Consider the following 21,270-nt stretch of genomic DNA (forward strand, 5'->3'; position numbering starts at 1 on the left):
CACCTGAGGCTGCCATGGCGCGGGCGCCGCTCGCATCCCCGGCTCGCGGGTGCCGGTGCCCAGCCGCGCGGCCGGCGGCGTCCTGGCCGGAGCTCGGCGCCTCCTCCGCGGGCGGCCGGACCCCGAGGGCGTGTCCAGCGGCCGCCCCGCCCGGGCGCCCCGCCGCCAGCTGCACCGCGGTTGGGGAGGGGAAGTGAGAACCCCGTGCCCGCGGCTCCGGGGTAGAGGGGGCTGGAGCTCCGCCACGTGCGGCCCCCGCCTCGAGAACGCCCGGAGCAGCGGGGCGCAGAGCGGGGCTGGGGGAGAAGGGCGGAGGGGCAGGGCGTTCTGCTCTTTGGGCCCTGGAGTGAAGAGCTATGGGAGCGCCAGCTGTGGAGGCCCCCTCATCCCCTGGGGCCAGCGGTGGAGCCGCAGCTGCCCACCCCAACCCAGGGTATGGGAGGGCTCTGGAGGGGAGAGAGGGGAGGCGGCGCCTGGCCTTGGGGACCTGGCGCCGTCCTGGAGGACCCTCCTGTGGCCCGTCAGCAATCCCTGGGCTCTGATCTGATGGCACATGAACACCAATTATAATCTCATCTGATAAACGTGCAACGGTACTGTGGCGTTTTAAGCTGTTCAAGCAGGGCAAGGTGTTAAGCCCGCACAGGTACTGCACTGACGCCTCACAAAGAGCCTCTTACAGGTAGTGGGCACCGTTGTCTTCTAGCCGGGTCCTTGCTCGGCCTTCCACAGGGAGAAAACGCTTTTGGAGGTGCAGTTGAGCCCCTTGATTCCAGGGCTAGGACTCCCGCAGGCCCCTGAACTCACCTGCCCCGTCTTCCTCCCTCCTCTACTCCTCTGATTGATCTGAATAGCATCCTGATGGAGCTATTAACAAGCCAGGGCCCAGAGGACGGGCCCATAGAGCAGAGATGAGGGTAAGTTAGGGACCAAGCCTAGGTCAAAAGAAATGAAGTGACATGGAGGGGAGGGGGGGGGGACTGCCTGTAATCCCTGTACTTGGGAGACTGAGACAGGAGGATCACCTGTGAGGCCTCGGCAAGTAATGAGACTTGAATCAATTTAGCAAGACTTTATTTCCAAATAATATATAAAATCGAGCTGGGGGTGTAGCTCCAACGTAGAATGCCTCTAGGTTCAATCCCCAGTACCACAAAAATAAATAAACGAATAAATAAATAAATAAATAAATGGTTTAATCATGGAAATAGCTGTGTTTGTTTCCTACTGTTGCCATAAAATAAATTACCACAAATTTAGTGGCTTAAAACAAAACAAATTTAGCCGGGCGTAGTGGCACACGCTTGTAATCCCAGCATTTGGGAGTCTGAGACAAGAGGATCCCAGTTTGCAGACAGCCTCAGCTACTTAGTGAGGCCCTTTTCAGCTCAGTGAGACCCTTTTTCCAAATAAAGAATAAAAAAATAGGGCTGGGGTATAGCTCGGAGGTAGAATGCCCCTGGGTTCCAATCCCAGTACCGGAAAAAAAAAAAAAAAAAAAAGCCAGGCATGGTGGCACATGCTTGTAATCCCATTACTTGGAAGGCTGAAACAGGAGAATCTGGGTTTGCGGCCAGCTGCAGCTGCTTAGTGGAGCACTCTGCCACTGAGACCCCTGTTAAAAATAAAGAATAAAATATAGGGCTGGGGGTGTGGCTCAGAGGCAGAATGCCCTGGGTTCAACTCTTAGCACCATAAAAAAAGCACACACACACAAGTTTATTATCCTATAGTCCTTTAGTTCAGTCATGTAACAGGATTCTCACTGTATTAAAACCAAGGATGTGGTACGTGGTGGTGCACGCTTGTAATTCCAGCATTCAGGAGGCCGAGACCGGCAGATTGTGGTCCAGCTTCCTTGAAGTCCCCAGTGTTCACATGCATAAATGAGCTGGAAGGGAGTGGGGCCCCTGCCTGCCTCCTTACCAAGAGGATCTGGACAACTTTGAACCAAAAGAATCCTTTAGAGAGATCACCTGCAGTTGCAGGCAAGGGCTTGAGTCAACTGTCCACACCACTCCCACTGATGAGCTGCACTGACCATTGGAACTTGGTGGAAGATGACCCCGAGGCCAAACCTCCCTTGGTGAGAAGACTTCATAGCAAGACTTCATAGCCCCCGAAGCAATCCACCCTGATTCTTTGTATAGCAGGTGGGGCCAGGTTGGGGGGGGTGGTAGTGTCTATCTGGTACTGTGGCTTCCTTGTCTTTGCAGAATGTGTGGCCAGGGGAGGGATGCAGCTGCCCTCTGAAGGGCTCCAGTGAATGTGCTTGAGGAAGGGCAGAGAACCTGGACTTGGCAGCTGCCCTGCAGTTCTCAGGCAAACAAGAGGAGCTGGGGACATGTGTCATCTAAGGAACAGGGGGGGAAGGGAATCCCTGTTTCTTACATCTTCAAGGTATTATTTCATCCTCCCTCAGACTTGGGGACCCATCCTTTGCCGGAGTATCAGCCTCACTTCTTAAGACAAATGTGGAGGTGGAGGATGGTGCAATAGTGGATACTCTTAATCCATCCTAATTCTCTTTTTTTTTTTTTTTTTTTTGGTGGTACTGGGGATGGAACCCAGGGGCCCTCTACCTCTGGCCTACACTCCCAGACCTATTTTATTTGGAGACAGGGTCTCTTAAGCCAGCTGAGGCTGGCTTTGAACCTGCCTGATCCTCCTGTCTCAGCCTCCCAAGTGCAGGGATTACAAGCGTGCGCCACCATGCCCAGCCCTAATTCTCTTAACTGTGCTGAAAATCAGTGTCAGGAAAGAGCCCTCCCTCAGAGGTCCCGAACGTACCCTTCTTTGCTGTCTCGCTCCCCATCCATGCCCCTACATCGGCAGCTCCTGCCCAGTGCCCCGCACAGAGCTCAGCACACAGTGGGAGTTCAATAGTATCAGCTGTTTGTTTGTTTGTTCATTTGTTTGTTTTGGTGCTACTGGGGATGGAACCCAGAGGCCTTCTACCTCCAGGCTACACTCCCAGACCTATTTTATATTTGGAAACAGGGTCTCTTAAGCCAGCTGAGGCTGACTTCGAACCTGTCTCAGCCTCCCAAGTGCGGGGATTACAAGCGTGCGCCACTACGCCTGGCTCAGCTGTTTGTTCTTAAATCATTGAGTCAAACCTGCTCACTCTGAAGATGATGATGATGAAGATGAAGATGCTAACGTGCAGCTGAAGCGAGGTGCTCCACGTCTCATCACCTTCACTGGAATGGCTTAGTCTTCACTTTGATCCAGAGACCATGGAGAGGAGTGGAGAGTGAAGACAGGACCACATGTGCTGGGCAGGTGGGCCATCCTAGATTTGGGTAGGGAAAAGGAATTCCATGCCTGGTTTGCCTAGTCATCACCCTCGATTTGTAAAGACTTGCTGCCCTTCCTTTCTCTCTCTTTCTTTCTTTCTTTCTCTTTCCTTCTTTCTTTTTTTCTTTCTTTCTCCCCCACGGGTCTGGGGATGGAACCCAGGGGCATTTGACCTCTAAGCTACATCCCCTGCCCTTTTTTTTTATTCTTTATTTTGAAACTGGGTCTCACTGAGTTTGCAAAGGGCCTCACTAAGTAGCTGAGGCTGTCCACAAATGTGATCATCCGGTCCTAGCCTCCCGAATGCTGGGATTACAAGCGTGCACCACCATTCCCAGCAGACTGCTGCCCTTTCTACCTGTCCCAGACAGATTCAGCCCAACCCAGCCAAGCATCATATTACAATACAAGGCATAGCCAGGTGTGGTGGTGTGTGCTTGTAATCATCCCAGCATTTAGGAGGCTGACAAAGGAGAATCACAGTTCAAGGACAGCCTCAGCTACTTAGTGAGGCCCTTTGCAAACTCAGTGAGACCCGGTTTCAAAATAATAAATAAAGCCCGGCGTGGTGGCACACACTTGTAATCCCTGCACTTGGGAAGCAGAGACAGGAGGATCGCACAGGTTCGAATCCAGCCTCTCTGGCTTAAGAGACCCTGTTTCCAAATAAAAAAATATATAAAAATAGGTCTGGGAGTATAGACTGGAGGTAGAAGGGTTTCCAGGAACCCCAGTACCACCAAAAGTAAAATAAAAATAAAGAATAAAAAATAGAGCTGGGGTATCTCAGAGGTAGAATGTCCCTGGGTTCCATCCTCGGTATCAAATAAATAAATAAATAAATAAATAAATAAATAAATAAATACAAGGCAGGCAATTTGGGGACATTTGTAGCTGTTTAAGAGCAAGTAACTTTGTAAATGAAGGCTTGAAGCCTAGCTCTCTTGCAAGAATGTGGTTGTCCTCTCTGTTCACCTGGTAGGGGGCTGTTTGAAGCAATGGGAGTGCTCATTTGCAGGCAAAATGTTGGGCACCTGCTATTTAACCCCAGTAAGACAATTCGTCTGAACCCTGGTCACTTGGTTAGTAAGTTAGTAAGCTGGATCCTGAATTCCAATCCATTGGTTGCAGGAGAGCTGCCAAGGTTGTCATGGGCTGTGGTTCAGGAGGCCGCCGGTAGAGTTATGGTAGTACTATGATCCCCACCCCAAAAGGAACCTTAGTAACAAGAAAAAATTGCCGACTGCCCTTGTTTTTTAGTAATAGAATCTAAATTTTATTTGGAGATAGCAGTGTGCCCCTCAAAGAGATCTCATTCACCAGCATCTCTCGCAAACGAGAGGCCAATGAGATGTAAGGGGAAGTCATTCCGTGGGGCTTCCAGGAAAGCTCTTTGTAAGAAGCTTACCTCTGCTGGCAGACGCACTTTGCCTTCCTGTTTTCGCACAGTTCCTTCCTGGAATGTGAGTGGGGTGGGTGGAGATCCAGTAGCCCTCTTGGATCGTGAGGTGACCGTATGGATGGAAGCCATAGCAGAAAGACAGGCAGAGCCCACTTCCCTGCAAACCATGGAGCTCCCCAACAGAAAACAGATTTCCAACCTAGGACTTCTTTAACATGAGCAAGGAGTAAATACAGATCTGTCTTGTTCGAATGATGATTACTCAGGTGGCCTGCTTTATGTAGCCAAACCTACTCCTTTACTGACAAGGGAGTGGGAAGTAACATTTATTTAGCACCAACTATAGTCCATGAACTTTCTCATGCTATCTCACTTAATTTCCATAATAATTCTCCACCGCTAGTATTATCACCACTCACAGAAGAAGAACCCAAGAGGAGGTGATATTAGATCTTTTTCCAGGATTATTCAGCAGGTAGGAGAGTTGCACTCTAAATCCAGCTCAGACTGAGCCCGAAGCCCAAGATCTTTTCATAATACAGTGGCATGGAGCTGGGCATGGTGGTGCACGCTTGTAATCCCCGCGCTTGGGAGGCTGAGATAGGAGGATCCCACAGGTTCAAAGCCAGCCTCAGCTATTTAGTGAGGCTCTCGGCAACTTAGTGAGACCCTGTTTCCAAATAAAATATAAAGAAGGTCTGGGAGTGTAGCCCAGAGGTAGAAAGCCTCTGGGTTCCATCCACAGTACCACACACACACACAAAAAAATACAGTGCCATGTTGGATGATTTCCAAGGAGTTTTGTTGTTGTTGTTTTGTTTTGTGTGTGTTTTTTGTATGTGGAACCCAGAGAGGCATTTGACCTCCGAGCTACTCCCCCTGCCCAATTTTTTATTCTTTATTTTGAAACAGGGTCTCACTGAGTTGCAGAGGGCCTCACTAAATAGCTGAGGCTGTCCGCAAACCGCGATCCTCCCGTCTCAGCCTCCCGAATGCTGGGATTACAAGCGTGCGCCACCACGCCCAGCTTCCAAGGAGTTAATTTAAAAGTTTTTCCTACTGGGCATGGTGGTATTGCTTGTAATCCCAGTACTTGGGAGGCTGAGACAGGAGGATTGCAGGTTCAAGAACAGCCTCAGCAAATAATGAGACTCTCATTAACCTAGCGAGACTCTGTTTCAAAATAAAAATTAAAAATAGGGCTGGGAGTATAGCTTGGAGGTAGAATGCCCCTGGGTTCAATCCCCAGTGCCACATACATACAGAAAAAATAAATATTAAAGTACTTCCTGAGGACACGTGGGTGCCCTCCAGCAGGGGTTGCCCAGGCATCTCACGTGCAGATGGCGACTTCAACGGTGCATGAAAGCCTATCTTGCACGTTTTCCACTTCTGTCTCTTGAGGTGCTGAAGCAGAAAGTCTAAGCAGCTGTGACACAAATTTTAGGACTTGGCCTCACAGATTCTTAGAGCATTAGAGCTGAAAAGACCTGAGAGGCCATTACTAGACACACATGGAAGCTAAGGTCACGGGAAGCCAAGTGCCCTCTAAATCATGGTCTGAGTTGGGGCAGAGCCAGGCCTGGAACCCTGGTCCCAGTCCCTAGTCTGATGCTTTTGTCCTGTATCGGACTGTTTTTCGCCCCACCAACTAATTATTTTCCTAAGCTGATGCTTTGACTTTGTAGTTTGTTTGTTTATTGTTGTTACCACAAATCTCCCACTGTCTCACAGAGGGTGAGCTCAACCTAGAATTGCTGGGTGAGCCTCACTTGGTCATGACCAATCATCTTTTCAATATATTGCCAATTTACTAATATTTTGTTTTATATTTAGGATTTTTGTGTCTATGTTCATGGAGGATATTAGACTGTAATTTTTCTTTCCTTTTTAAAAAAATAATGTCTTACCAGTTTGGGCATGAGAGTTAATCCGGCTTCATGTGATAAATTTGATAAATTTGAAGTGATTTCTTCTCTTTTTACTTTTTTTTTTTTTTCGTGGTATTAGGGATGGAACCCAGGGGCATTCTACCTTTGAGCTATGCCTACCATCCTATTTTTTACTATTATTATGATGATGATGATTATCATCATTATTATTATTATTTTGCAAGTCTGAGGATGGAACCCAGGGGCATTTGACCTCCGAGGTACACCCCCCTGCCCAATTTTTTATTATTTATTTATTTATTTATTTATTTATTGTGGTACTGGGGGTGGAACCCAGAGGCTTTCTACCTCCGGGCTGTACTCCCAGATCTATTTTCTATTTTATTTTGAAATAGGGTCTCACTGAGTTGCAAAGGGCCTTACTAAGTAGCTGAAGCTGTCCTCAAACTGATCTTCCTGTCTCAGCCTCCTAAATGCTGGGATTATAAGCGTGCGCCACCACGCCCAGCTCTTCTCTTATTTTCTGATAAAGATTGATGTTATTCTCTCTCTCTCTCTCTCTCTCTCTCTCTCTCTCTCTCTCTCTCTCTCTCTCGTGTGTGTGTGTGTGTGTGTGTGTGTGTGTGTGTGTGTGTGTGTGTGTTTTACTGGGGATTGAACTCGGGGCATTCTACCTCTGAGCTACACCTCCAGTCCTATTTTTAAATTTTGAAACAGCTTCTTACTAAGTTGCAAAGGGCTTCACTTAGTTGCTGAGGCTGGTTCCAAACCTGTAATCCTCAGTAAAACTATTCAGGACTAAAAAAAAATTTTGTGAGGTTTTGCTAGAAATTTCAATTTCCTAATAAATATGAAGATATTTATACTTTACATTTCATCTTGTGCCCATATTGCTAAGTTGAATTTTCCAAGAAATTTGTCCATTTCATCTAATTATTTATAATATTTCTTTATTATAGTAGGCCTGTGTGTGTGTGTGTGTGTGTGTGTGTGTGTGTGTGTTGCTGGAGATTGAACCCAGGAGCATTCTACCTCTGAGCTACACCCCCAGCCCTCCAGAGTTTAGCAATAAAAACAAAAAGAAGACAGCCTGAGGTCTGCGGAGGATGAGGGCCTGAGGATTCATACACACACAGACCTGCAGAAGCCTGGCAGGGAGCCAGGTGTGGTGGCGCACACTTGTAATCCCATTACTTAGGAGACTGAGACAGGAAGATCCTAGGTTCAAGGCCAGCCTCAGCTATTTAGTGAGGCCTTCTGCAACTTAGTGAGACACTGTTTCAAAATAAAGAATAGAAAATAGGGCTGGTCAAGATGTCTGGTAATATTGGCTTGCACCCTGGACATTGTAAGAGGCTCTGGATTGTATTATGCCTCTGAAATTCTTTCTTTAAGCAGACATTTATTTTTCATCTCCAACCCCCTATTCTGCACTGTGGTGGGCAGCCGCAGAACTTTCTGTCTAGTTCCCTCAGGCCTTAAGATGATTTGCACGCTGCCTGCAGTCTGGCGAGGAGTGGGCTGGAGGTTTGGGCAGAGTTTAGAAAGAGTCTGGAGCTCTCTTCTCTTCTCTCTCCTTTCAGACATAGCCTCCCGCCTTTCCAGCTGCTGCATCCTTTGAGCCTTCAAGACAGGTAGACTGTGCATGATCCCTGTGAACCTCAGCCACCCCTCAGGACACAGACTGGACCTGCCCAAGAAGCGAAGAAACTGAGATATGGAGCCGTTTCCCACTTTTAAGTGTCGTCTCCACCAGTGTCTGTGCTTCTGAGGCTCTCCGGTGCCTTTACGTACTTGTTGTTTTTGTTTGTTTTGTCCTCTGACCTCAGAAGTACCTGGCCACTTGCTCATCTAGCGGGAACTAGCCTGGTGCAGTGGCACACACCTGTGATCCCAATACTTGGGAGCCTAAGACAGGAGGATCACAGATTCTAAGCTAGCACACATTAATAGATACTGTTTTAAAATAAAAAGGGCTAGGGGTATAACTCAGGGTAGAATGTCCCTGGGCTCAATATCCCATACCACACACACACACAAAAAGGGGAACAGCTGGCCAGAGCCTCTGGTACCACACTGAGAAACATTAAAATGCCACAGGGATGGATCAGAAATAGGGTGCCAGTTAACTCAGATTTCATGAATGACTCTTCATATATAGAGATGAAATGCTAACTAGTTTCTGCCTAAGTAAACATGGAACCCTTACAAGTTAGAAATACTCTCACTAGATTGCTGAGGCTAGCTGCCAGCCTGTGATCCTCCTGTCTCAGCCTCTTAAGTACCAGGACTAAGGAGTGAACCAGTACACCTGGCTTCTTTGCATATATTCTCCTTATGCACTGGTGCTATAATTTCTGGAGGATGGATTGCAAAAAAAGTAGTATTACTGAGTCAAATGATCTATGCATTTAAAAGTTAAAATATAGCTGGGCAGGGTGGCACACATCTGTAACCCCAGCATTTGGGAGGCTGAGACCGGAGGATCGCGGTTCACAGACAGCCTCAGCTACTTAGAGACGCCCTTTGCGACTTAGTGAGACCCTGTTCCAAAATAGAAAATAAAAGCCAGGTGTGGTGGCGCACGCTTGTAATCCCCGTGCTTGGGGGTTGTAGACAGGAGGATCGCGCAGGTTCAAAGTCAGCCTCTCTGGCTTAAGAGACCCTGTTTCCAAATAAAAATAATATAAAATAGGTCTGGAAGTGTAGCCCAGAGGTAGAAGGGTTTCCAGGAACCCAGTACCACCGCGCGCGCGCGCGCGCGTGCGCGCGCGTGCGAGAGAGAGAGAGAGAGAGAGAGAGAATAAAAGAATAGGGCAGGGGGTGTAGCTCGGAGGTCAAATGCCCCTGGGTTCCATCCCCAGACCCGCAAAAAAAAAAAAAAAGTTAAAATCTATATTATTATGATGCTTCCTAGAAAGGCTATAGTCTCACCAGTCCTTTTTTATTTTTTGCCAATCTGAAATATCAAAAATATTATACTCATTATTGTACCAAATGGCATTTCTTTGAATATTAGTGAGGTTGAGAATATTTTCATATTGCTTACAATTTGTACTTTTTTCTGGAAATGCTGTTGATATGCTTTGCCAAATTTTAATTAGATTGTCGTTATCATCATCATCATCACTGGTTTATAGGAGCTGAGATATTTTAGCAACCTTCATTCTGTCATGTATATTTTAGATATTCAGTCTGTCCTTTGTCATTTGACTGAGTTAAATAGTTTCTCTCACTCTAGCTGGGCGTGGTGGCGCACGCTTGTAATCCCCGCGCTTGGGAGGCAGAGACAGGAGGATCACACAGGTTCGAAGCCAGCCGCGCTGGCTTAAGAGACCCTGTTTCCAAATAAAAATATAAAATAGGTCTGGGAGTGTAGCCCGGAAGTAGAAGGGCTTCCAGGAACCCCAGTACCACCAAAAAAAAAGTTTCTCCCACTCTATAAAAGATGACATTAATTTTTAAGAGGTAATATATTGCTACTATTTTCATATGCTCACTCTTAGAATTTTGGGGGTTCTCCTTTGCTTCAGGGTCTTCTTTCCAATTTTATAAATAATTCTCTAATTTGTCTAATACTTTTATTTTTCAAATTTAGCCTTTGAGTCCATCTGGGGTTTATTTTTGCAAATAAAGTGAGGTAGAAATGTGACTGTTTTCTTCCAGATGGATATTCAGTTCTGTTAACACCATATATTAAGTAAACCATCTTTTCCTCTCCAAATAAAATGCCATTTTTATTTATAACAAGCTCCTATTCAAATTTGGTTTTCTACTCTTTATTAGGTTCTACTTATTTTATTTATTCCTATGCTATACATATGATTTATATTATAATAATATGATAATAGTTTTATTGCCTGGTACAATGATTGGAATTGTGTTTAATGACTAGTAACATAGACGCAAATAACAGAAGTGTAAAGGAGAAATAAGTTCATTTCTTTCATATAAAGATATCTATGCCAGGCTTAGTGGTGAATGCCTGTAATCCTAGTACTTGGGAGGTTGAGACAGGAGGATTGCAGGTTCAAAACCAACCTCTGCAATTTAGCAAGGATCTCAGCAACTTAGCGAGACCCTATCTCCAAATAAAAATAAAATAGGGCTGGGTGTGTGGCTTGGAGGTAGGATGTCCCTCTGTGTAATCCCAGCATCATCCCCCCCAAAACACACACACACACACACACACACACACACACACACACGCGCGCGCGCGCTTTGGAAAAACACCTAGGCCAGGCTAGCACAGGCCTGTAATGTCAATACTTGGCAAGCTGAGACAGAAGGATCACAGGATGGAAAACAGCAGCAGTTGCAGGACCCAGTTTCAAAATAAAAAATAAAATAGGACCGGGGGTGAAGCTCAAAGGTAGAACACCCCTGGGCTTAATCCCCAGGACCAAAAAACAAAAGAAAATTGCCCAAAACCAGAGCTTGGTATCCAACATGCGGTAAGAGATTAACAAACCAAAGTCATTACCAACGTCACCAAACAAAACCGCTTGAAGGCTCTGTGTCTCCTCTACATCAACGTCTCCAGGCACTCCATTATTACTTAAACATATCATTAAATCCCATTATTATTTAAACAAATTCATCTGCTTTCATCCTCTCTTCTACTACACATTCAGTCCTATTACTCTATTGATCTGTTACTTTTTGTGTGTGTCTCTCCCACAAGATACACACAAGATAATATTTAATGCAAAATCATGTGTATATATATAGCAGTGTATGTATATATATATATATATATATATATATATATATATATATATATATTAGCTTAGAATGCAGCTACACAATCAGGTCTGGATTTAAAACCTGCCTCTCCACTTGTTATTCATGTGACCCTGGACAGATATCTTACCCTCTGTTACCCAGTTTCCCTTATTTTTAAATGGGGCTAATAACATTTCTGTTACAGAGTTATTCTGAAAATTGCATGGGTCAGTATCTATAAAAGATTTAGAACATTGAGCCGGGTGTGGTGGCACACGCTTGTAATCCCTGCGCTTGGGAGGCTGAGACAGGAGAATCGCAAGGGTTCAAAGCCAGCCTCAGCTACTTAGTGAGGCTTTCAGCAACTTAGTGAGACCCTGTTTCCAAATAAACTATAAAAAGGTCTGGGAGTATAGCCCGGAGGTAGAAAGCCTCTGGGTTCCACTCCCAGTACCACCACCAAAAAAAAAAAAACCAAAAAAGAATATTGCCTGGCTCTGGTATACATCAAGAAATGTGAATCAAAGTAATAATCGGCATGGTGACACACACCTCTAATCCCAGTACTGGGAGGCTGAGACAGGAGGAGTGCAGATTCAAGGACAGCCTCAGAATTGTAGCAAAACTCTCAGCAACCTAGCAATAGCTGTTTCAAAACAAAAAATGAATGGGGCTGGGCATGTATCTCAGAGGTAGAATACTCCTGAGTTCAATCCCCAGTACCCCCCCACACACAGACAGCAATAATATTCAACTATTATTATTCATAAATGTATACAATGTATTTATAAATAAATATTGATCAATATAGTCACAGAAACAGAGACAAGAGGAATATGTAATTAAATGTGTGTAGGTGAGATTATAGATAACTTGTCTCTTTAACCTAGGGGTATTCTACCTCAGAGCTACACTCCCAGCCCTTTTTATTTTATTTTTATTTTTTATTTTTTTATTTGTTATTTATTTATTTTTGCGGTCTGGGGATGGAACCCAGGGGCATTCCACCTCCAAGCTACACCCTCAGCCCTATTTTTTTCAGTCTTTATTTTGAAACAGGCTCTCACTAAATTGCAGAGGGCCTCTCTAAGTAGCTGAGGCTGTCCGCAAAAAACTGCAATCCTCCTGTCTCCGCCTCCTGATTGCTAGGATTACAAGTGTGTGCCACCACGCCAGGCTCCCAGCCCTTTTTATTTTTTATTTTGAAACAATATCTTACTAAATTGCTGAGGACTCACTGAGTTGCTGAAGGTAGCTTGAATCCTGTGATCCTCTTGTCTCAGCCTCCGAAGTACTGGGATTACAGTCCTTTGCCCCTAGGAAAATTAAAATATAGCAAAACCCAAAGAAAAAAATAAAAATGAGCTATGATCTCCTGAGATAGTAGTAGTTTTTTGTTTTGTTTTGGTTTGGTTTCTGGTAGAACTGGGGGTGAAACCCAGGAGCATTCTACCTCTGAGCTACATCCCCAGCCTATTTTTTATTCTTTATTTTGAGACAGGATCTCAGTAATTTGTGTGTGTGTGTGTGTGTGTGTGTGTGTGTGTGTGTGATACTGGGGTTCCTGAAAACCCTTCTACCTCTGGGCTACACTCTCAGACCTATTTTATATTTTTATTTGGAAACAGGGTCTCTTAAACCAGTGAGGCTGGCTTCAAACCTGTGCGATCCTCCTGTTTCCGCCTCCCAAGCACGGGGATTACACACATGCGCCACCACGCCCGGCCTCACTAAGTTTTGGAGGGGCTCACTAAGTAGCTGAAGCTGGCCGTGAATCTGGGAACCTCCTGTCTCAGCCTCCCAAGTACTAGGATGACAAACATACGCCACCAGGCCCAGCTCCCTGCCAGGCTTCTGCACGCCTGTGTGTGTACTGGTCCTCAGGCCCTCATCCTCTGCAGACATCAGACTGTCTTCTTTTTGTTTTTGTTACTAAAGTGTGTAGCAAATTAATTTGGCTGTGCAACTCCATCCAAACTGAGGTGATGCTACTTGTAGTCTTTAGTTATGCCACTTGGTATAAATATTCATATGTTCCACTGCAAAACTTAATGACTTTCATGGTGAGTCGCTGCCTCAGACACACTGAGGGTGTCCTGGAATTTTGCATCTCTGTAAAATCTCAACAATTTTTTTTTTTTTTTTGCTTTGTGGTACTGGGAGTGGAATCCAGAGGCTTTCTACCTCCAGGCTATACTCCCAGACCTATTTTATATTTTATTTTGAAACAGGGTCTCACTAAGTTGCTGAGAGCCTCACTAAGTAGCTGAGGCTGGGTGCAAACCTGTGTGATCCTCCTGTCTCACACCCGGCTAAATCTCAACAATTTTGAATCACAAAACATATCTGACCCCCAGAGGTCAGAATGGAGGACCAGAATACTTAAAAGAAGTGATGGCAAGACGCGGTACCTACTAAGCACTTTGCATATGTTTTACATATTTTTATTGGTACATTATAGTCTTACATCCTAATGTAAATCATGTCGACATTGGCATATATTCACACAGTACCTGGTGCCCTCCCTCCACCGCCTCCCCAGTTCCCTCCCTCCCAATACCAAGTGTCCAGGTCAATAATGTTATATTCACATGTATGCACATAGTCACAGGTAGGCTTCTTCCTCCCCTGCCCTTCCTCCCTGGCTCCCCTGAGGGTCTCCTCCATTATCAGGAGTCCGCCTGTATCCCAAATACTCCCTAGCTCGAGAATATGAGAGTAAACATATGTCCCTTCTCTTTCTGTGCTTGGCTAATCTCACTTAACATAATGTTCTCCAGGTCTTTCCATCTTCTTACAAATGGCCTAATTTTGTTCTTCTTTAATGCTGAGTAGAATTCCGTTGTGTGTTTTCCCCATAATTTTATAGTCTATTCATCTTTGATGGACACCTAGGATGATTGCATAGTTTGTCTATTGTGAATTGTGCACCTTGCTATATTAACCAATTAAATTCTTTTTTTTTTTTTTCTTTTTGGTGGTACTGGGGGTGGAACCCAGAGGCTTTCTACCTCCGGGCTATACTCCCAGACCTATTTTATATTTTATTTGGAAACAGGGTCTCACTAAGTTGCTGAGAGCCCCACTAAGTAGCTGAGGCTGGCTTTGAACCCTTGCGATCCTCCTGTCTCAGCCTTCCAAGCGCAGGGATTACAAGCGTGTGCCACCACGCCTGGCATTAACCAATTAAATTCTATAATGAGCCAGGTGTGGAGGACCGCGCTTATAATCCAAGCACTTGGGAGGCTGAGACAGGAGGATCACACAGGTTCAAAGCCAGCCTCAGCTACTTAGTGAGGCTCTCAGCAACTTAGTGAGACTCTGATTCCAAACAAAATATAAAATAGGTCTGGGAGTGTAGCCTGGAGGTAGAAAGCCCCTGATTTCCATCCCCAGTACCACACACACACAAAAAAAAATCTATAACACCCTGCAAGGTAGGGACTATTATCCTCATCTCCATTTTGCACAGGAGGAATGGGACTATAGCATACGTGGTGTTTATTTGCTTGCTTTCAGCAAAGATGTCTTGGACATCTTTCCGTCGAGTAAATGATCTCATCTTCCACGTTGTATTTAGTGACCACATCTTGTCTGACTGTATGATTATGCTATCACTTTGCCAGACCCTCTGTTAGACATTTAGGTTGTTGCCACACTGTTCCCTTTTGGTACAATTCTCAATGACACCCTTTGGTCCAGGCAGGTCCATTGTCCCAAGGACCCACTGGCTCCTTAAAACGAAGCCATGTCTTCCTGCCTCTTGACCTTTTCCTTTTACTTATTTATTCACTTATTTATGCATTCATCCATTTATTTATTTGTTTGTTTATTTATTTATTTGTTTATTTCCTTATTCTAAAAGAAATGTGCTAGCCGGGCATGGTGGCCCATGCTTGTATTCCCAGCATTTGGGAGGCTGAGACAGCCTCAGCTGCCTAGTGAGGCCTTCTGCAACTCAGTGAGACCTGTTTCAAAATAAAGAATAAAAAAGGTCGGGCGTGGTGGAGCACGCTTGTAATCCCCGCGCTTGGGAGGCTGAAACAGGAGGCCCGTACAGGTTTGAAACAAGCCTCAGCTACTTAGTGAGGCTCTCAGCAACTTAGTGAGACCCTGTTTCCAAATAAAATATAAAAAAGGTCTGGGAGTATAGCTGGGAGGTAGAAAGCCCCTGAATTCCACCCCCAGTACCACCAAAAAGAAAGAAAGAAAGAAAGAAAGAAAGAAAGAAAGAAAGAAAAGAAAGAAAGAAAGAAAGAAAGAAAAAAAATAGGGCTGGGGGTGTAGCTCAGAGGTAGGATGCCTCTAGGTTCCAACCCCAGTACTGCAAAATAAATAAATAAATAAATAAATAAATAAATAAATAAATAAATAACAGAAAGATAGAAAGAAAGAAAGAAAGAAAGAAAGAAAGAGAAAAAATAAGAAGTAAAAAATAAATAAAGGAAACGTGCTTGTCCTCTGCATTTCCTGCAGGGAGGAGAGCCAAAGACGGTGCTGACACCTCTCCCTGTGGCGGGGGCAGTAGTCCTGCAGGGGGGTCAGGCAGCACGCCCTGGGTCCCCCACAAGAATACCCAGGGATGACTCAGTGACACAGAGCCCACAGATGCCCCCAAGAACTGCCGTGGAGTAGTGGCCCTCCAGGCCTACTCCTGTCTGCCTGTCCACCAGAAGACCCAGGCCCTGGAAAGGACTGTGTAGCTTTTAACCTGGCTTATGTGAGCATTCAGGGCCAGGGGACAGTCACCACCACTCGTCTTCCTCTTTTGACACCAGAGCTTCTGGTTCCTCTTTGGTGGGGATCTGTGGTGGGGGAAGGGAAGAAATTAAGCCCAAGGCACATTGCTCTGAGAACCATTGGAAACAGATAGTGGCTGAGGATTCCCGGCCTGTAAGATACAGCACAGAGACTCACCCACATGGGTGAGATGATCTTTGAGTGTTTTCCTTTGCTCAGCACTTATTTAATCAAATCCCAAGATGAGAATTCGGAGCCCTGGCCCCATGGTCTGAGAGACAGAAGCCATAACCCCATTCAAGATACACCCCAAAAGGAACGGCTTGTGGCCCCACACTTCCTCCTCCCTTCTTCCCTCCTTCTCAAATGTAGGCCCCCATTCTTCTGCAGAAAAGCAAAGCCTGGAAGGGGGGACCAGCTCCATCTTGGGGATGGTGACCTTCTTGAAAAACAGGAAATTTTTTTTTTTTTTTTTTTTTTTTTGCGGGTCTGGGGATGGAATCTAGGGGCATTGGGCCTCTGAGCTACACCCCCTGCCCTATTTTTTATTCTTTATTTTGAAACCGGGTCACACTGAGTTGTGGAGGGCCTCACTAAGTAGCTGAAGCTGTCCCTGAACCATGATCCTCCTGTCTCAGCCTCTGGAATGCTGGGATTACAAGCCTGGAATGCTGGGATTAGAAGCCTGGAATGCTGGGATTACAAGCCTGGAATGCTGGGATTAGAAGCCTGCGCCACCACACCCAGCTGGAATTGTTTTTCAAAGTGTTTTAATCACTATTACAAAGGATGTAGAATGTGCAGACACTTGGAAGTTTCTTATAAAGTTAAATAAACACCACATAACCCAGCCACTTCATTCCTAGTAAAAATGACTTGTACATGAATGTTTATTGTAGCTTTATTCAATCTGGAACCAAACCACATGTCTATCATATTAAAAATTGTGATATAGCTGGGCGTGGTGGTGCATGCCTATAATCCCAGTACTTGGGAAGCTGACACAAGATGGGAAGATCACAGGTTCAAAGCCAGCCGTGGCAATTCAGCAAAGCCCTCAGCAACCTAGGGGGACCCTGATTCCAAATAAGAAATAAAATCTAGCTGGAGGGGTAGCTTGAATGTAGAATACCTCTGGGTTCAATCCTCGGTACCACACACACAAACACAAATTATGATATATTCTTATAAGAGAAATTAATCAGCACTAAAAAGGAATGAACCTTTTTATTTTCAATACTGTGATTCCATCCCTAGTAACAAAACAAGAAAAAAAAAAAAAGAAAAAGAAAAAGAAAGAATAATAAAACAGTAAGAGATGATGGGCGTGGTGGCGCACACTTTTAATTCCAGTACTTGGGAGGCTGAGACAGAAGGATCCAGGTTCGCAGCCAACCTTAGCTACTTAGTGAGGCCCTCTGTAGCTTAGTGAGACCCTGTTTCAAAATAAAGAATAAAATTGGGCTGGGGATGTAGCTCAGAGGTAATATGCCCCTGGGTTCAATCTTCAGTATGGGAAAAAAAACAATAAGAGAAAAGATGTATACATATGTGTATGCTTAGAAAAAATGTGTACACTCCAAAATATTTTTTTTTTTTTGGTGGTGGTACTGGGGTTCCTGGAAACCCTTCTTCCTCCGCTACACTCCCAGACCTATTTTTATACTTTTTTTATTTGGAAACAGGGTCTCTTAAGCCAGCATGGCTGGCTTTGAACTTGCGCAATCCTCCAGTCTCCGCCTCCCAAGCAAGGGAATTACAAGCGAGCGTGCGCCACCACGCCCGGCGTTATGTTCCAAAATCTTAATACTTAAGTCACTTGCTGGGCAGGGGATGTCGGGACATTACGGATGACTTTTAATTCAAACAAGTATGAATTATTTTTTTGAGATGAGGTCCTGCTATATGCCAGCGTAACCTCCAACTCATGCCCTTCCTGCCTCAGCCTCCTGAGTAGCTGGGATTACAGGCATGCCACCATCCTCATATCTGGCACAATTCTATATTTTAAAAACTTTACAATATATTACAGCAATTCCACGTCTAGGTATATACACACACACAAAAAAACATGTTTTCATATCAGAACTAGTACACAAATGTTCACAGTAGAGTTATTCATAATAGACAAAAAGAAATAAATGCCATGTGTTCAGTTGAGGAATGAGTAAATAAAATGTGGTCTGTCTATACAGCGGCCTGCTCTTCAGCAGTAAGAAGAGGGGTGCCGATAAATGTTGCCGAGGTGATCCTTGAAAACACTGTGCTAAGTGAAAGACGCCATCACAAAAGACCTCACAGCATAGGAATTCATATATAGAAAATGCTCGGTGACAGTCAGACCCAAAGTATGCTGGTGGTGGAACAGGGCTGGGGAAATGGAAGTGTTAGGGGCTAATATGGGTGATATCTAAGGGTAATATTTATTCTTGGAAGAAATGAAATATTCTATAATTAATTGTGCTGATAGTTACATATATCTGTAAATATATTAAAAGCCAATGAATTGAATACTTTTTTATGGGACTGGGGATTTAACCCAAGAGCGCTCTTCCATTGAGCTCTACCACACTCCTTTTTATTTTTAATTTTGAAACAGGGTCTTGCTGAGTTACTACTGTATGCTGGCCTGTAATCCAGTATGCCGCAGTACCTGGCTGTTAAATGGTACACTTTAATTGAATCCGTGTATGTTAGGTAAAATATATGTCAATAAAACTGTTAACAAAAACGTTACAAAGAAAGCCAGGGCTGGTGGTGCACTCTTGTAATCCCAGCATTTGGGAGGCTGAGACAGGAGGATAAAGGTTCACGGACAGCCTCAGCTACTTAGTGAGGCCCTATGCAACTCAATGAGACCCTGTTTCAAAATAAAGAATAAAAAAATAGGACTAGGGGTGTAGCTCAGAGGCAGAATGCCCCTGTATTCTATCCCTAGTATGGGGAGAAAAAAAAAACCCACCTTTACAAGGTGGCATACACTTGTAATCCTAGCATTCAAGAGGCTGAAACCAGAGCATCACGGTTTGTGGACACCTTCAAATACTTTAGTAAGGTCCTCTGCAACTCAGTGAAAACTTGTTTCAAAAAAATAATAATATGGGTGTACTCATTCAAGTCACCCCCACCATGCCATTTTGGCATGGGGCTGTATTTCTATTTTCTGTATTTCTATCTTTCCAATAAACTTCTTTAAATCTTCAAAAAATAATAATAAAGAATAGCTGTGCATGGTGGCTCACGCGTGTAATCTCAGCATTCAGGAGGCTGAGACAGGAGGATTGCGGTTTGCAGACAGCCTCAGCTACTTAGTGAGGCCTTCTACAACTTAGTGAGACCCTGTTTCCAAATAAAGAATAAAAAATCGGGCAGGGAGTGTAGCTCAGAAGTCGAATGCCCCTGTGTTCCATCCCCAGACCTGCAAAAAAAAAAAAAAAAAAAAAAGGTAAAGAATAAAATTAAAAAATAGGGCTGGGGGTGTCACTCCGAGGTCGAATGCCCCTGTGTTCCATCCCCAGACCTGCAAAAAAAAAAAAAAAAGGTAAAGAATAAAATTAAAAAATAGGGCTGGGGGTGTCACTCCGAGGTAGAATGCCACTGGGTTCCATCCCCAGTACCTCAAAAAAAAAAAAAAAAAAAAAAACCCAACTTTACAAGGAGCAAGTATTACTCTTATCTTAATAAAAATTAGTTACTTTGTCTATTGAATATACATATTATAATATGGATATGGATTTATTATCTATGAAAGTTTTGCTCCAAGCCAGGAGTGGTGGTGCACACTTATAATCCCAGTACTTGTGAGATTGAGACAGGAGGATCGCAGGTTCACGGCCAGCCTCAGCTACTTAGTGAGGTCCTCTGTAACTTAGTGAGTGAGACCCTGTTTCAAAATAAAGAAGAAAAAATTGGGCCAAAAGTAGTGTCTCATTTCATGGTCTACTCTGATACCCAGGACCTCAAGGAATATGACATCAGCGAGAAGCCCCTCTAAGTCTACTACTGTTTGTGCAGCCAGATGGTCCTGGTGCTGGACTGTCAGCTGGAGAAACTGCCCATGAGGCACTGGGACCAATCCCATGTGATTGATGCAGCCAAACATGCTGGTAAGTTTTGCAACACAGAAGACAAGGAGACTATGTGTCTTTGCAGGCCTGAAGGCAATAAACAATAATACAGGAAGAAGTGTGCAAAGTGTAGACTACCATTCTTCTACCAATCCCAGCCAAAGGATGCTCCCATGACCTTCATCGTAGATGGAGCAGTAGTGAAGTTTGGCCAGGGTTTTGGGAAAACAAATATATATACTCAGAAACAAGAGGCTCCTGCAAAGGTGATGAAGACCAAAAGGACTGAAGACATGGGCCAGGTCAGCTCTGTCTCCGTGCCTACCGTGGCTGAAGAGGAAGAGGAGATTGAGGCGAGGGAAGCTGCTGACTTTATACACAGAACACCAAGGTGATTGAAAAGCAGCTGGACCGCAAAGGAGTGAGCAAGAGGCGACGGCCAGAGCTGGCTGACTGGAGGGAAAGAAAAGAAAGCAAGGACGAAGGGATCTCGACTGACAACCAGTTCAAATGACCTGGACTTTCCTTAGCTTAGACTGGAGACAAGCATTTGGATCAGGAAGAAAAAGAAGTTCTTGATTATGTGGGAGGGTTTCTGTTCATGCTCCAGGAGAAGGCTTTACTTTGCTTCCCGCTGTTTTGCATTTAGTGAGGTCCTTGAGTCCATTTGACCTGCTTTCTAGAGCATGGACTTTTCTATATCTCTCTTTACATAGATTTCTGTACTATTTTTGTCCATTTAATGTCAGCTTCTTCAGCTGTGTAGAAACTAGTGAGTGCTTGAATGTTTCTACTTTCTTTTTTTATTTTTATTTGTTGTGTGTGTGGGTCTGGGAATGGAACCCAGGGGCATTCAACCTCTGAGCTACACCCCTGACCTATTTTTATTCTTTATTTTTTGAAACAGGGTCTCCCTAAGTTATGGTGGGCCTCACTAAGTAGCTGAGGCTGTCTGCAAAACACGATCCTCCAGTCTCAGCCTCCCAAATGCTGGGATACAAGCGTGCGCCATCACGCCCGGCTATGTTTCTACTTTCTAAAGTGACTTTTTCATTCTTTCTTCAGAGTTAATAAAATGTTTAAAGATTTAAAAAGAAATAGGGCTGGGGTGTAGCTTGGAGGCAGAACGCCCCCGGTTCAATCC

The 21,270-nt window shown here is 44.7% G+C and overlaps 1 pseudogene across 1 annotated transcript; it reads left to right on the forward strand.

Annotated features, from left to right (window-relative positions):
* Positions 1-11,043: 11,043 nt before the first annotated feature.
* Positions 11,044-20,640, forward strand: LOC308262428 (STING ER exit protein-like; annotated as a pseudogene). The gene is made up of 3 exons: positions 11,044-11,048; positions 18,255-18,304; positions 19,959-20,640. The product of its transcript is annotated as an STING ER exit protein-like (transcript).
* The last annotated feature ends 630 nt before the right edge of the window (positions 20,641-21,270 follow it).

This window comes from Muscardinus avellanarius (assembly GCF_963383645.1).
Source record: "Muscardinus avellanarius genome assembly, chromosome: 4".
Taxonomy (NCBI): domain Eukaryota; kingdom Metazoa; phylum Chordata; class Mammalia; order Rodentia; family Gliridae; genus Muscardinus; species Muscardinus avellanarius.